Source organism: Camellia sinensis, chromosome 13 (assembly GCF_055761805.1).
Source record: "Camellia sinensis isolate YWXY chromosome 13, ASM5576180v1, whole genome shotgun sequence".
Lineage (NCBI taxonomy): Eukaryota > Viridiplantae > Streptophyta > Magnoliopsida > Ericales > Theaceae > Camellia > Camellia sinensis.
Window position 1 is genome coordinate 94,245,624 of NC_138973.1, and position 14,756 is coordinate 94,260,379.

The 14,756-nt window shown below is 43.9% G+C and overlaps 1 long non-coding RNA gene across 1 annotated transcript; it reads left to right on the forward strand.

Moving 5' to 3' along the window:
• Window positions 1-12,180: 12,180 nt before the first annotated feature.
• Window positions 12,181-14,640, forward strand: LOC114285326 (uncharacterized). Its single transcript, XR_014349255.1, has 2 exons — window positions 12,181-12,344; window positions 14,162-14,640. It is a non-coding gene; the product is annotated as an uncharacterized LOC114285326 (long non-coding RNA).
• The last annotated feature ends 116 nt before the right edge of the window (window positions 14,641-14,756 follow it).

Below are 14,756 nucleotides of genomic sequence, written 5' to 3' on the forward strand. Positions count from 1 at the left end.
GGAGTGATGGTGATGTAGATGATCTCAATGAGGAAGCAGGTTCTACGATTATGTTGGATGAGGTACTTGATCTGTTGAGCCGACGATGGGACAGAATCAATGGAGCTCAGGCACTCAAACTATTACCAAGGGATACTAAGTTGCAGAACTTGCTTCCATTCCTTGGACCCCCAGTGAAGCATTTAGCGACAGTATGTGCTCCCTTTGCAACAAGAAGATAGGGACTAGTGTTTTTGCAGTCTACCCCAATGGTACGACTCTTGTGCACTTCGTTTGCTTTAAAGATTCACAGAGCATGAAGGCTGTTGCTAAAGGCGCACCGCGGCGTAGGCGATGATGATAATTGCCATTCACCATACGGATGAACCAAATCTACTCTCTCCTATTTGGCATTGCAACCCTTTTATGCATGACTTGGAGTTGCCAAAAGGGGTTTCAGGAGGAGGTGGTCGTAGTCTTCTGATGGGCCCAGTTAGCGGTCTCAATCATTCTTATACCCTATATTTGGATGAAAATGTTTAGGAAGGAACACAAACCAATCACAGAATAGAAAACCACTCTCTCACATGTGGTGAGTCCCACAACCATGAAAAAGGTTGTTTCCAATTTGGGATTAATTTCTCTGGTAAGCAGAAGATCTGTATTTGGATTCAATTTCACACTTGTTGTTGGGAGTCAACAAGTGAATTGATGGACTTGGGACGAGCAGGTGACTGGTTGTCCTCCATTTCTGTTTGGTTTATTTTTGTTCGGTCGTCTTCGTTGTCGTTCGGTTGGTCGGCACATCTGTGACTTGGTTTGCTTAACTTCTTCATACTAGAAAACTAAATTTCCTGAACTTATTTGCTCACTGATTTGGCAGAGTTGCTTAGTGAGGCTTCGGACACTCACTTTTCCCTTCCTTGCATAGTTTGCCTGGAAAGTTTGGAGCTGGGCTGACTTCGTATTTGGTTGTCACTATTTTAAGTTTCCTTTAGCTTGGTCTAAAGTGCTTCAATTAACCCGTAGCATTGCAGCTCGGTCGTCCGTGATCTTGGCCTTGCCACTAGACCTCGAGCTCGGCCTTGACTAGTGTCCTTACTCCGACTGTCGAGCCATAACGCATCCACATTTGACTGGTTTGGGAGCTGTCAACATGACGTAAAGACAAGTCCATTTCAGAGTTTTTTAATGAAAACAAGCAACCCACTTTGTTTAATACTTTCTCACTCTAGAAATTTGGATTTCTTGACCCATTCTTCCCATTTCCTTGCTGCCTCACTTTTTGCCTCCAGGAATAACAGATCCCATTTTCGGAAAAAGAGTCTGACTTTGGTTTTGCTCTTACATCTTTCTTTTTCTTGGAACTGTAAAGCAATTTTGAAATTTAATAATCTGATAACTTGACCCCCAGCTCTTTTTCTATAAATTCCAAACTCCTCCTTAGAAAATTGAGAGCTTGCATCAATGACCCTTGTTTTTGCTGTTCTTCTCGTTGTTTGCAGCCATAACTTGGAGAAGTTCCTCTTTTCTCTGAACCTCCCTTGTATCAACAAACAATTGGACTCTTTTCGCTTGCTCATGAAGAAGCTCAATCTGCTCTTTAGTGTCTGCAGTTAGATCAAGCAAGCTCAGAGGTAACATATCAAGTGCTCTCCCCATCTCCTTCACTATTATATGAAACTGATTTGAAATAATTTCTGTCTGCACGAGGTTCCACATTTGACTCTTTGTTTATTATTATTATTATTATTATTATTTATTTTAAAAAAAAATACATGCATAAATATATATATATATATATATATATTTTTTTTTTTATTTTTTTTTTATTATTTATTATTATTATTATTATTATTATTATTTTTTTTTATTTTTTTTTTATTATTTTTTTTTTTGCAACTCATAATTTTTCTCTTGGTTGCCACAGTGGGACTGCTTCATCGGAGAGGCTCGCCATCAAGTTCCCCTTGATTTTGGCACTGTAAGTCGTAGAACCTATGTATTTCCTTTCCACCTTCACCATTACTTTTTTGGTTAAGTGTAACGCTGAGAGTCGTTTAGCACACGGTTGCTTGGTCGGCCATTGTACCTCCAACCTTGCAAGTCATCCTTAGTGTAGTTGTTTGGTGGAACGTCGCACCTCCAATGGGTAAGTTTCGGAACCTAGTGGACACTCCGGCAGGAATGGATGAGTTTCGCCGAAGATATAACATTCCCAATGATGTCACATTGACATTGGCGGCGGTTGACGCAGATCGGTCATGTACAAGCACCACAATGCCCTTCTCAATTGCCTCCATCGTAGAGGGGGGTGTTAGGTTTCCGTTGAACCCTTTGTTGCGTCGATTCTTTTCTTATTTTGAACTTACACCAATGCAAATATCAATGAACACGTTTAGAGTGGTAAACGGTGTCTCGGTCATGAACGACCTCTTAGACTTGGACTTGGGTATTTGGGATATCCTTCATTGCTACTCCTTATGTCGTAATAAAGGCGGTAAAACCTATTATGTCAAAGTTCGGTCGTTGGACCTCCAACTCGTTACTGAACTTCCTGATAATGACAAGCATTGCTCTGATTTCCTTCAAGTCGGAGGTAATTGGGAGTTTGCGGCCGAGGAGGTGGGCCGATCGAAGCGGGTTCCACGAGAGAACGGCCACCCAGGTCATTCTTTATTGTAGCTTCCTTTTATCTATTCGCTTATCACCTGTGATTTTTTTTTAAAGTGTTATTGTTCGTACTTGCAGGTTCAAAGAAGCTAAAAAGGAGGCCAGAGAAAGAGCATCCGAGGGATATCAAAGTTGCACTAAGGTACGAAGATCGTTCGGCTTCACATTTGCTTAACTATGTGCGAACTTACAGACATGTCATCCAACGGAAACCCAAAGTAAACAACTTCGCGAGGGACTCACTTGAGATTGAAACCGAAGAACAAGTTGGCCATACTACCGGAGCTTCCTCTTCCGCTGTTGTTTGTTCATCAAGTGGATCACTCAGTAGAGGCTATTCTCCGTCGCCAGACTTAGCAAGCGAAATGGCTCGTCGCCAAAAGCTCAATCTTGATGCCTTAGTCTTTGGATCTGATGACGAGGACCTTCTAGCTGTTTCGACGGTCGACACACGAGTTTCTTCTCCACCGATTGAGAGGTCTAAGGGTGGACAAAAGCATGTTGTTATTCCTCTTCCTCCCGTTGCTACTCTTGCTCTTCCTGCTGATAGGGCCTCAAAGAGGAAGAGATCCAAAGGTAAAGAAGTTGCTGGGGGTTCTAATGAGCAGGGCTCAGTTGAAGAATGGGTGCCTCCCTTGGAGCATAACGGCCGAGCAATCACTACATCGGACAGCACAATCTATTCAAGCGACTTGGCCTTTGACTTATCAAAGACATTGTTGTTACCTTTGGATATGGCAGAGCAAAACATTTCAAGCGACGTGTTGATCAAGGGTTCGGTGCAGATGTTAACCGCAGTAAGTCTTCTTTTATGTCTTTGTCATTTACTTAAATTTGGTTGTTGAGAATATGACATTTTGGTTTGGTGCAGTGCATTCAGAGGATGCACATCATGGATGAAAGGCGGCATCGTGAGGAGCAAGAGAAGGTTAAGACGATCAACATGTTGGCTGATGCTGATATGTCCTTGAAGGCGGCCGGAGAGGATATAAAGGAGATGGAAGATGCAAAGAAGAAGGCCGAAGCACTGATGTTCATGGCCGAGTGGAGGGCCGTAGATGCTGATGCTGCTTTGAAGTCTTTAAAGGCTAATTATCAAAGGATGGTGGACGAGGCCGAACAGAGGGGCTATGACGAAGCCGAAAAGACCTATTCAGAGGAGATTTTGAAGCTGAGGGACAAGATCTTTACTAAGGGTTGGACTGGGGCTCTGCGTGCTGCTAAAGTGGAAGAGGCTTCTCCTCTTTATGATATTGACGATATCCCAGTCCCTTCGAAGACCGCTGCAAGGGTTAGGATGAGAAGGCCTCGCCAAGGTGGAGCTACGGATGTTGATCCTTCTGGCCTTTCTCCTTTCCTGCCGAGCTCTTCCTTGGTTAGACAGACTGTCAATCCTACAGAAGAGGAGCATCGCGAGGATGGACACTACGAGGAGGAGCAACGCGAGGAGTAAGTTGTTAGGTTGCCTCGAGTTTTGCTTTTACTTCTGCTTTTTAGTAGTTCTTTTGTAATGAAACTTGGAAGTTAATGAAGTATCTTTGACTTTTGTTTTAGTGCTCGGTTGGATAGGCTATGATACAAACCGAGCTCTCTTTTGTAATGAAGTGACTTCTAAATTTGCCAACTGTTGAACTTGCAACTTGTACTTTTTATTTGCCTTGGAGTTCGGTCGACTGGACCTCTTCTTTTGTAAGGCCGAACTCTTTTTGTAATCGAAGTTTCACTTCAATGCACTTGATCTTACATTTTCGCAAGTGTTGAACTACTTATCTTCAATTTTTGCTTGTATGTAATGTTTGCCCCCGGCCGAGCAGAGGCTCTGTGGCCTAGCAGGCCATTTGTTCGGTCTGATCAGGCTTCGTGCCTTAGAAAAAATTGAGTGAGTTTGTTGATGCCCCCAGCCGAGCATGAGCTCTGTGGCTCAGAAGGTTGTCTGTTCGGTCAGACCATGCTTTATGCCTTCGTAGAGAAAAAATTGTGAAAGTTTTTTATCATGTTGGTCGGCCGCCACCTGACTTGGTCAAGTTTCGGCGTGATTTAACCCTTCGTAGAGTGTAATTCTGCCCGTCTTCGAGCGCGAATTGTGAATTTGGACCGTGCTTTAAGTAACGATACTTGGCACAAATTCCACCAAGCTATACCACTTGGCACCCCGCTCCAACCAAAGGGTTGAGCATCCGGGATTGGCTTGAGTTAAGACCCGTAGCCAATTTGCTCCACCGAGAATAAATGTACAACACAAGTAAATAAGGACAAACTACAAAACAAATTTTCATTCATTGATACTTGTAACTTTTGATTACATCAAGGCATGTTCTGAGAAATACATTACTGTAAGTACTTCATCCTAAGAATCATATCACTGGAAGTACTTCTTTTGGTTGGCGACGTTCCATGGTCTAGGGATTGCCTTCCCTAATAAGTCAGCTAGATAGTATGCGCCATTGCCAAGTGCTGAAGTAACCTTGTAGGGCCCCTCCCAGTTAGCACCGAGTTTCCCTTCCCCAGGGACTTTCTTGTGATCCATTACCTTCCTGAGTACCAAGTCACCTGGTAGGAATTGCCTTGGACGCACATTCTTATTGAAGCTCTTAGTGAGTTGCTGCTGGTAGGCCGCCAACCGAATAAGGGCAGCTTCCCTACGTTCTTCGGCCATGTCCAGAGCTTGGGCGATGGCTTCATCATTGTCTGCTGGCTCAAAGATCTCAGAACGAATGGTAGGAAGGCCAACCTCTAGAGGGATGACTGCTTCTATCCCATAGGTAAGAGAGTAAGGTGTCTCCCCGGTTGACCGACGAGGAGTAGTTCGGTAAGCCCAGAGGACATTCGGTATCTCCTCTACCCATTTGCCCTTGGCTTTTTCAAGACGCTTTTTTATCCCATCAATGATCGTCTTATTGGACGCTTCAGCTTGGCCATTGCCCTGTGGGTAAGCCGGAGTGGAGTTTCGGAACTCTATCTTCAAGTCAGCGCAAAATCTTCTGAAGATCTTGCCATCAAATTGTGTACCATTGTCAGAGAGAAGGACTCTGGGAATGCCAAATCTGAGTCACAACATTGCGCCAAACAAACCTCTTAGTGTCTGCTTCTTTGATCTTGCATAAGGCCTTCACCTCCACCCATTTGGTGAAGTAGTCAGTTGCAGCGATGAAAAACCTTTTATTCCCAGTTCCCCTAGCTAATGGTCCAACAATGTCTAAGCCCCACTGAGCGAATGGCCAAGGACTGGTGAGGGGGGTTAGAGCTTTGGCTGGCTGGTGAATGAAAGGAGCAAACTTTTGGCACTTGTCGCATTTGCGGACATACTGTTGGGCCTCCTTTTGCATGCGTGGCCACCGATACCCGTGTGTTAGGGCTCGGTGTGCCAAGGACCGACCACCAGTGTGGCTCCCACAGATTCCATCATGGATCTCATAGAGCACATCTTCCACCAGACTTGGATGAACACAGAGTAGATAAGGGCCCATGTAGGACTTCTTGTAAAGCTTACCAGATGGGGAGACCCAAAATTGAGCAGCTCTATGCCTTGTCTTGTGCGCTTCTTTTTTGTCCTCAGGAAGGGTGCCATTCTTCAAGAAGGCCAGGAGTGGGTCCATCCAACTTGGGCCCAAATCTGTGCAGAGGACCATTTCGACTAGTCGAATACTTGGTTGGGGTACATATTCCACCCATATTTTGCGGGCGTCTCTGGAGTCGACCGAGGAACCTAGGCAAGCTAAAGCATCAGCATGACTATTCGCCTCTCGGCCAATCTTCTCAACTCTGATGGCTTGGAACTTTCTGATCAAATTTTTGGCCTGTTCTGCATAAGTGGCCATCCGTTCATCGCGAGCCTCGTAAACTCCAGAGAGTTGGTTGACCACTAATTGGGAGTCACTAAAGACGAGTAGCTCCTCCGCGTTGAAGTGTTCGGCACTTCGCAAGCCGGCTAGTAGAGCTTCATACTCTGCTTCATTATTAGAAGCTTTCCAGCCCAACCGAATGGCTTGCTCCCACATGAATCCTTCAGGAGAAATAAGGACAACTCCTGCCCCAGAGCCTTTTTGGTTAGAAGAGCCATCCACAAACAGCTTCCATACGTCTCCAACAAAAAGTTTCCATGCTTCGGCTAGGGATTGCCCTTTATACTGGGCAGTCATAGTGACCAAAGCAGAGCCCCCTTCGGAGGGGATAGCCGGTCCCGGGGTGAATTCTGCAACAAAGTCTGCCAGAACTTGAGCTTTGATTGCTGTTCGAGGTTGGAACTTGATATCAAACTCTCCAAGCTCCACCGCCCACTTTGCTGTTCGGCCTGAGAAATCTGCCCGACTGAACACCGACTTGAGGGGGAATTCAGTGAGGACGTTGATGGTATGTCCTTGAAAGTAGTGAACAAGCTTCCTAGAGGCAATTAATAGTGCATATGCCAATTTCTCCAATGGCAAGTATCTAGTTTCGGCATCTAGGAGTGTCTTGCTAACATAATACACTGGTTTTTGCTCCTTCCCATCCTCTCTGACTAGCACTGCGCTAACGGCATGATCAGAAATAGCCAAGTAAAGGAAAAGCTCTTCGTTGGCGACAGGTGTTGATAGAAGAGGAGGAGAGGACAAATACTTCTTCAAATCTTCTAGCGCTTCGGAGCACTGACTTCCCCACTCAAAACTGGTTTTCTTCCTTAGAAGTTGGAAGAAGGGCTTCATCCGATCAGAGGACCGGCTGATGAAACGGTTAAGTGCTGCAGCCATACCAGCAAGTTTCTGGAGTTCTTTAGCCTTTGTAGGTGCTTCAAGGTCTTGGAGGGCTTTGATTTGGTCGGAGTTGGCTTCAATACCCCGCCTAGTTACCATATACCCCAAGAACTTCCCTGATCCTACACCAAAGGCACATTTTGAGGCATTCAATTGAAGCTTGTGAGTCTTCAGAATTCCAAACACTTGCTCAAGGTCCCTTAGATGGTGCGCGGCCAACTTGCTTTTGACGACCATGTCATCAATGTATGCTTCCATGGTTTTACCAAGCTGGTCCTTGAACATTTTGGTGACCATTCGCTGGTAGGTCGCACCAGCGTTTTTCAAGCCGAAGGGCATCACTTTGTAGCAGTAAATGCCTCTAGGGCTGATAAAAGCCGTTTTCTCTTGGTCAGGACGGAACATAGGGATCTGGTGGTAGCCACTATAGGCGTCTAGAAAGCTCATGCGCTCATGTCCAGCCGTTGCGTCAACAAGTTGATCTATTCGTGGAAGGGGGAAGCTATCCTTGGGGCAAGCTTTGTTAAGGCTAGTGAAATCAACGCAGACTCTCCATTTGCCATTCTTCTTTTTCACCACGACGGTGTTGGACAGCCACTTTGGGTACTGCACTTCTCGAATGACTCCAGCAGCCAAAAGTTTGTCCACCTCTTCGATCACTGCATCGGTGTGTTGCGTGGATGATCGTCTACTCTTCTGAATAACCGGCCGCGCTCCTAGTTGGACGTTGAGTCGATGACAGGCATAGTTGGGGTCCAACCCAGGAGTGTCATAGGCCGACCAGGCGAACACTTCGATGTTTTTACGGAGTAGAGCCAGTAATTGCTCTTTCTCTTCAACAGTGAGGGAAGTGCCGAGCAGGAAGAACTTATCTGGGTTTCTTTCTTCTACCAAGACCGTCTCTAGGTCCTCTACCATCTTCTCGGTCGGCACTCCGCCGACGTCTTCCAAAACTGGCTGGTCAGGTACTTCTACCATCTGTACTTGGTCGCAGACTTGTTTGGTTTTCATGGCGGCAATGAAGCAGTGTTTGGCTGCCACTTGGTCTCCACGAATCTCCTCTACTCCATACTTGGTTGGAAAGCGAACGAGTTGGTGATAGGTGGAAGGAACTGCCTCCATCTGGTGAATCCAAGGTCGGCCAAGGATGGCATTGTAGGGAGATGGGGTGTTTACCACCAAGAAGTCAACAGAGACCACCTTGGACTTAGCTATGACAGGCAGAGTTATTCGGCCGAGCGGCCATTCTGTTTGCGAGTTAAAGCCAACTAAAGGGGAGGTGGCAGGAGTCAGGTGTTGCTCACTGAGGCCGAGCTTCTTGAAAAGTTCATAATACATGATGTCTGCGGCACTTCCTTGGTCAATCAAGACTCGCTTCACATCGAACTTGTTGGCCACACCAACTGTAACGATGAGGGCATCGGTGTGGGGGTACTGGATTCTCTCTAGGTCCTTTTCAGTGAACACGACGTTAAACCGAGAAGGTCTGGCTTCTGTCTTGGACTTTTAAGGAGGAGGTCCTACCGACATTACCTGTTGAATGTGGGTGGCACGTTGGATTTCTCCTCGAATTATGTTTTCTCTTTCAGGGTCAGTCATTCCATGGATAACGTTGATGACCAACCTCGGGGCATGGTTTTCTTCAGGAGGGGCTTGGTCTAGTCCCTGCTTTTCCCTCGTCTTATCAACGTCTATCCATTGTTGGAGGTGTCCTGCCGTAACTAAGTCCTCCAAGTGTTGTTTGAGAGCTCTGCAATTTTGCGTCTTGTGTCCCTTCTCTCGATGATAGGTGCAACATAGTGTTTGATTGCGCCGAGCAGGGTCTCCAGGCATCTTAGCTGGCCAAACAAAGAAGGCTTCCCCTTTAAGTTTCTCGACGAGCCTGTATATTGGCTCTTTGAAGACGGTGGTGATGCCTTCATAAGACTTGGCCCTTTCCTCCTTATTTTCTACTGTGGAGCGGTTCCTTTGGCCATAGTTCTTGCGCTGCTCATCCCTCCTTGGCTGCTCAGTCTTAGGCGGTCGAGGCGGTCTGACTTCTTCTTCAGCAACCGCAACATGTACTGAAGCAGCGTCATCTTCCACGCAAGCTTGTTGCTCTATTCGAGCCCTCAAATCCTTCATGGTGGAGGCAGGTCGTTTTGTCAACGACTGTCTTAGCTTGTGCGAAGGAGGTAGGCCTTGTTTGAAGTATAGCACGACCAATTGTTCACTGCAAACATTTTCCTCCAGGTCACCATACTCCTCCCAATACCGTCGCGCGTACTGGCGTAGAGTCTCTTTCCTGTCCTTTCGGATATTGAACAAGGTATCTAACTGCTTTGGGACTCTGCTATTGGAGACGAATCAGGCTAAGAACGCCTCCGAGAGCTGCGTCCAGTCATAAATCGAGCCATTGGGGAGTTTGTCAAACCATCGGAGGCCAAGTTCTCCAAGGCTAGAGGGGAAGACTTTGCACATGAGTGCGTCGTTACGGTTCCAGAGGGACATCATCTGGCGGTAATGGCTGATGTGGGTCAGAGGGTCCGTCTTCCCATCATAGAGAATGAATTTCGGCGGGCTATACTTCCGTGGAGGTTCGATAGCTTCTACCTCTGGGGAGAAGGGGGTGGACACCAACCGGTCTAGAGCACGACGCTCTTGTTGGTGTATGGACCGATCTAACTGATCCTTTTCCCTATCGAGCCGGCATTCCTGCTCCCTATCTCGTCGACGTTCTCCTTCTCTGCATAGCCGTCGCGCCTCTTCTCTGTTATCATTCAGCCAACTTCTCAAATCGTGTGGTCGCTTGTCGCGACGACAATGAAAGGTTTCAGATAGGCGGCTAACGGTCCTTTGCCTTTTATGAGAATTCTCTCGTGGGTTATTTTTTTGTAGGTTATTCGTCCTACTGCTGGCCGCTTCACTAAGCACCGGAATCGGCCGGCTATGCTCTCTACCAGTAGGACCACGACTGTAGTGCTCTTTGCGAGGCAGAGGGAGAGAAGGGGTACGTCTCCTTTGCGATGGTCCACCAACGGATTTTCTTGGCTCCGCTGGGGTCGCCATGAACTTCATCAATTGGGTGCGAAGCTCAGTGATCTCCAAACCCATTGAGTCGATGATGCGGTCACGGTGGTCTTTCTCAACAAAAAGGCGTTGAGACGTCTCAGCGGCAATGACACGGCGTCGCTCCGCCGCATTGGGTGTCTGACCATCGTGGTCCATAAGGTCATCGTGCGCTGGAGGGAATGCCAGACCCTTATCTTTGGTTCTTTCCGTCATTGGAGTCCTCTCTGCTAGCCCAGAGTGGGGTGTATCTTCGAATCCCATCGCCGGAGTTCGTCACGAAGCAAACAGTGGTATTCCCACAGACGGCGCCAATTGTGCGAGGGTGATTTCCGCACTATGAAGAAGGGTTGAACTTCGTGGATGAACAGCAGGCTTTAGGAATTGAAGATCTGCACAGAGTAACAAACGGTGAGGCTGCCCGACCGGGGTTTGGTCGGAAACCCCTCCGATGGTAAAGTCAGGGACCCAGGGAGAGGAAGAAGAAAGAAGAGAGAATACAAAGAGTGTATATGTGTCAAGTGTGTGGATTTCGGATCCCCTCAGAGTGAATAGTGTTCACCTTTTATAGGAGAAGGTTGTTTGTCGTTCAAGTCCTTCTCTCTCCGCCATCTGTCCAATGTGTCTTACTCGTGGTCGTCTCCTATTGGAGGAGGACGACCACTCCGCCTGACACTCGGGTGCAGGTCTGTTTTGTTTGTCTCATTAGCGGACATCTCTCATTGGAGGAGGACAGCCACTCCTCCTGCCATTCGGACGCAAGTCTGTCATATACGCACCTTGTCCCTCTGCGCCTCCATGTCTCCACGTTCTGTTCATACAGAGAGGGAGGAGCAGGGTTGTTTGTCTCTTGTGAGCCCAAGAAAGATTTTTAGTGAATTGGCCTTCTCTAAGTTGGTCTGCTCTAGAACGGTTGTCCAACCAGGAGGTCCAATATGTTACTCAACCCACTTCGGAGTGGTTCTGTCCATCCGGAAGGTCCACCATGTTGCCCGGCCCACTTTTGAGTGATGCTCGTACATTGGGCCGAACTCCTATGATTGCCTTGCTTCGGAGCAAGTGTTGGCCATAAGGCTGAGGTCCGACCTAGCTCCACCTTGGAGTGAGTATTGCATTGGGCCTAGCACCAAGACTTGATTAATTTTCACCCACTTCAGTTGGGAATTCCGATTTTCTCCAAACCAAGCTTAAAAAAAAAATATATATATATATATATACACATATATAGTGTCAGCTTTCTCAGGAATCAGCCTCGCCATTTTGTATCTGGGCGGCCATTAGGTGCCTATGGTCTTCTTTATACCTGGGCTAGTGATTACTACTTGACCAGGTGCTCTCTATGCAGTCTAAACACGTACATTACGAATCGTTTGGGAATAAGTTTTTTTAAATAATTTTTTAATTTTTGAATTAAAATATGACATAAAAAAATTAATAGATTTAGGATAATTTTTTAATTTTTTATAAAAAGATGTATGAAAAATAAAATAAATTTTTTTTGACTTTTTATTATAAATTATTAATTTTTAATAATTTTTTAATTTTTAAATTAAAAAATAGTATTGTCAAACGATATCTTAGTTTCTTCATTGTAAAGCAGTCACCCAACCATCTAATCCAATCAAGCATAATAGTGATGAACAGATAAACCTAACATGTTTCGTATTTAAAAGATAAGGCCACGTGTTAATGGCTTTTGACACTATCTATATAATAAAGCAAAGAGTCTTGCTGCATACCTTCGGTGGGGGTCGCACCACCAATGAGGTGACGAGCGAGTCCCTCACTGACCGAAACTCAAAAAAAAAAACAAAAAATAAGACAGTTTCTTTTTTATCCAATCACAATGTGCCACCTCATTGGGGTCTGAAGCATTTTTCATAAAGCAAAACCTGAGGCTTCAATCTGTGCAAGGTAAGATTTTTGTCTCTCCCCTTCTCTCTCTCTGTTTCTCTTCGTTTTCTTCTCTTAATTTTTTTACTTTCACTGGCTTGCTAACCAAACAGCTTCTATGAACTGGTTTGTTTCTCTCTATCTGGTTGTTTGCCTATGCCATTTTCTTGGTGGTTATAACAAATTTTAGGGTTTTGTTCATGGGTCATTTAGGTTGGCCTCCAATTTTTTGATTACTTGAAATCCATAAGTGAACAGCTTCTGTGAACTGTTTGTATCTCTCACATGAAATGAAATGTTCTGTTTTGGTATCGCTATTTTATATATATATATATACATATAATCTGTGTGTATTTATCTATATACCTTAATCTACATTGTGTGCGACTCATTTTCTATCTGATTTTCCTGTAATTAATTTGAGTTGTCAGAGGTAATTGTTCTGTACTTTCAATTTTCTTTTCCCTTGTTCTTTCCTATCTCCTATGGTAGTTTACATGAACAGTTTTGTTTTTGAAATTTTGATTTATAATCTTGCTTAACATGGTTTTGGAAACTTAAATTAAGTCATACTATTGACCCTTTATAATGTGGATTTCTGATTTTGTGTTGTGGATCTCTAATTTTACCACCCAGTAATTTGAATTCATGTAGTTGGGTTATTGGAACTGCTTATACAATTATATTTAATAATAATGTAATAATTTTCCTTGATTTACTAGCTTTGAGGATGTGTAAGTATTAATTCTTTGCCTCATTACCATTTCTTTGCTTTCATGGACTCTAGAGAGTATATTTTTGAAATCTTGAGTATTGAGTTAGGGTTTTTCTTGGCTGGTTCTGTTTTTGATTAAATAGAATGATCATTGTAATTTTTTTTTCAGTTAAATTTTTTTCGTTTCTTCCTTAACCTCTTAGTATGATGATGTTGAGAGCAAGAGCCTAATTATAAAGGCATTATACTAAAAAACAGTTTTTGAGTTTGTTCTATATCACATGATTCAAACTGTTATATTGTTATAGAAACAGGGATTGTGAGAGAAACAGGGATTTAAAATAAATAAATAAATAAAACTCTAGATGATTGATAGATTGAGGTAAATAGTATAATTATCACTTGGTTGGTTCTGTTTTTGATTAAATATTGTTCAGGTAATTTCAGTGTTTTTTTATGTTGTGTGTCACTCGATTTCTGCCTCTTCCCTTGTCTCTCTGTGTGTGTTTTTGGCAGCAATTCAAACCCATCGTTCTTCAATTCAACAGAGGTAAGTTCTTCAGTTCTTTGTGTTGACAATCCAGTTCTTTGTGTTGATTGTTTATGGGCCGTTTACATTGTGTTATTTTAGATTGTTATTATTAGAATTCCATTCTCCCAAACCCACAATTTTTTGAATCAATCTAATACATTTTTTTTTGACTCAATCTAATACATTTTTTAAACAAAATCTAAACCCACAATTTGTTTATTAAACCCATCCAAGCACCAAGAACTACATTAGTTTTTGAACTGGTTTGAGGAAGATGGTTGTGGTGACCAATTTTGTTGTACACTGGTTAGAGTTGGTTCTTTTTTTTTGCACCATTCAGTGTTTTTCTCATCAGCATTGGTTAGAGTTGGTTCCCTCCTCTATTAATTAGTGTCGTTTGGTTTTTTTTCCCCAAATAGATAATCAGGTTGTCATGTGCTTGAGTTTATTACAGAAACTAAATTATTAGATGTTTTTGTTGTTTTATTTTATTTAAATTTTGTCCATCACAAACTTCACAAATTTTGATTATGTTACGTATTTGATTTTCTTTCTATTTTCTGTGTTTTTTTGGGTATAACGCGATAACAGGGTTTGAGACCAAGAGAGTGAGACACACACACGCAATGGAGAATTTTGAGTGGGTTCGATCGAAGGGACGATTATGTAGAAGTCACGTGTGGGTGTACAAGCCATCGGTACAGTGATGCTGTTGGGGCGCTTAGGGTTTTTATCAGTGGTGATCTCGAAATCAGTTGTGAATGTACCCCTGGTTGTCAGGAAGGTCTCTTCCCTACCCACTTCGAAAAATGGGTTCGAACAACATGCATATGATATTGTGAGATTATATAGATATTCTGTGATACACTGGTTTTCAAGTTGAGTGTCACTCTGTGTTGTCTTGTGTTCTTTTACGATGGAATGTGATTCTTTGCTGCTTCTTATTCATGGGTTTGAATCGCATTTTGAAATTTACTTCCTTTTTTTCTTATATCCATTTCAAGTGTATGTTGATTTGTCTGTGTGAGCCACTTTTCTTTGATGTCATATAGCATGGTTGTTTTTCTACATTGATTTTGACTATGAAATATTCTTTCTTGCTGTAGTACATCATTTCTGTTGTACTTTGTATGACAATAGGGACAAGAGAGTGATCATGGAAGGGCTTCATTGCTTCTTTGTATGA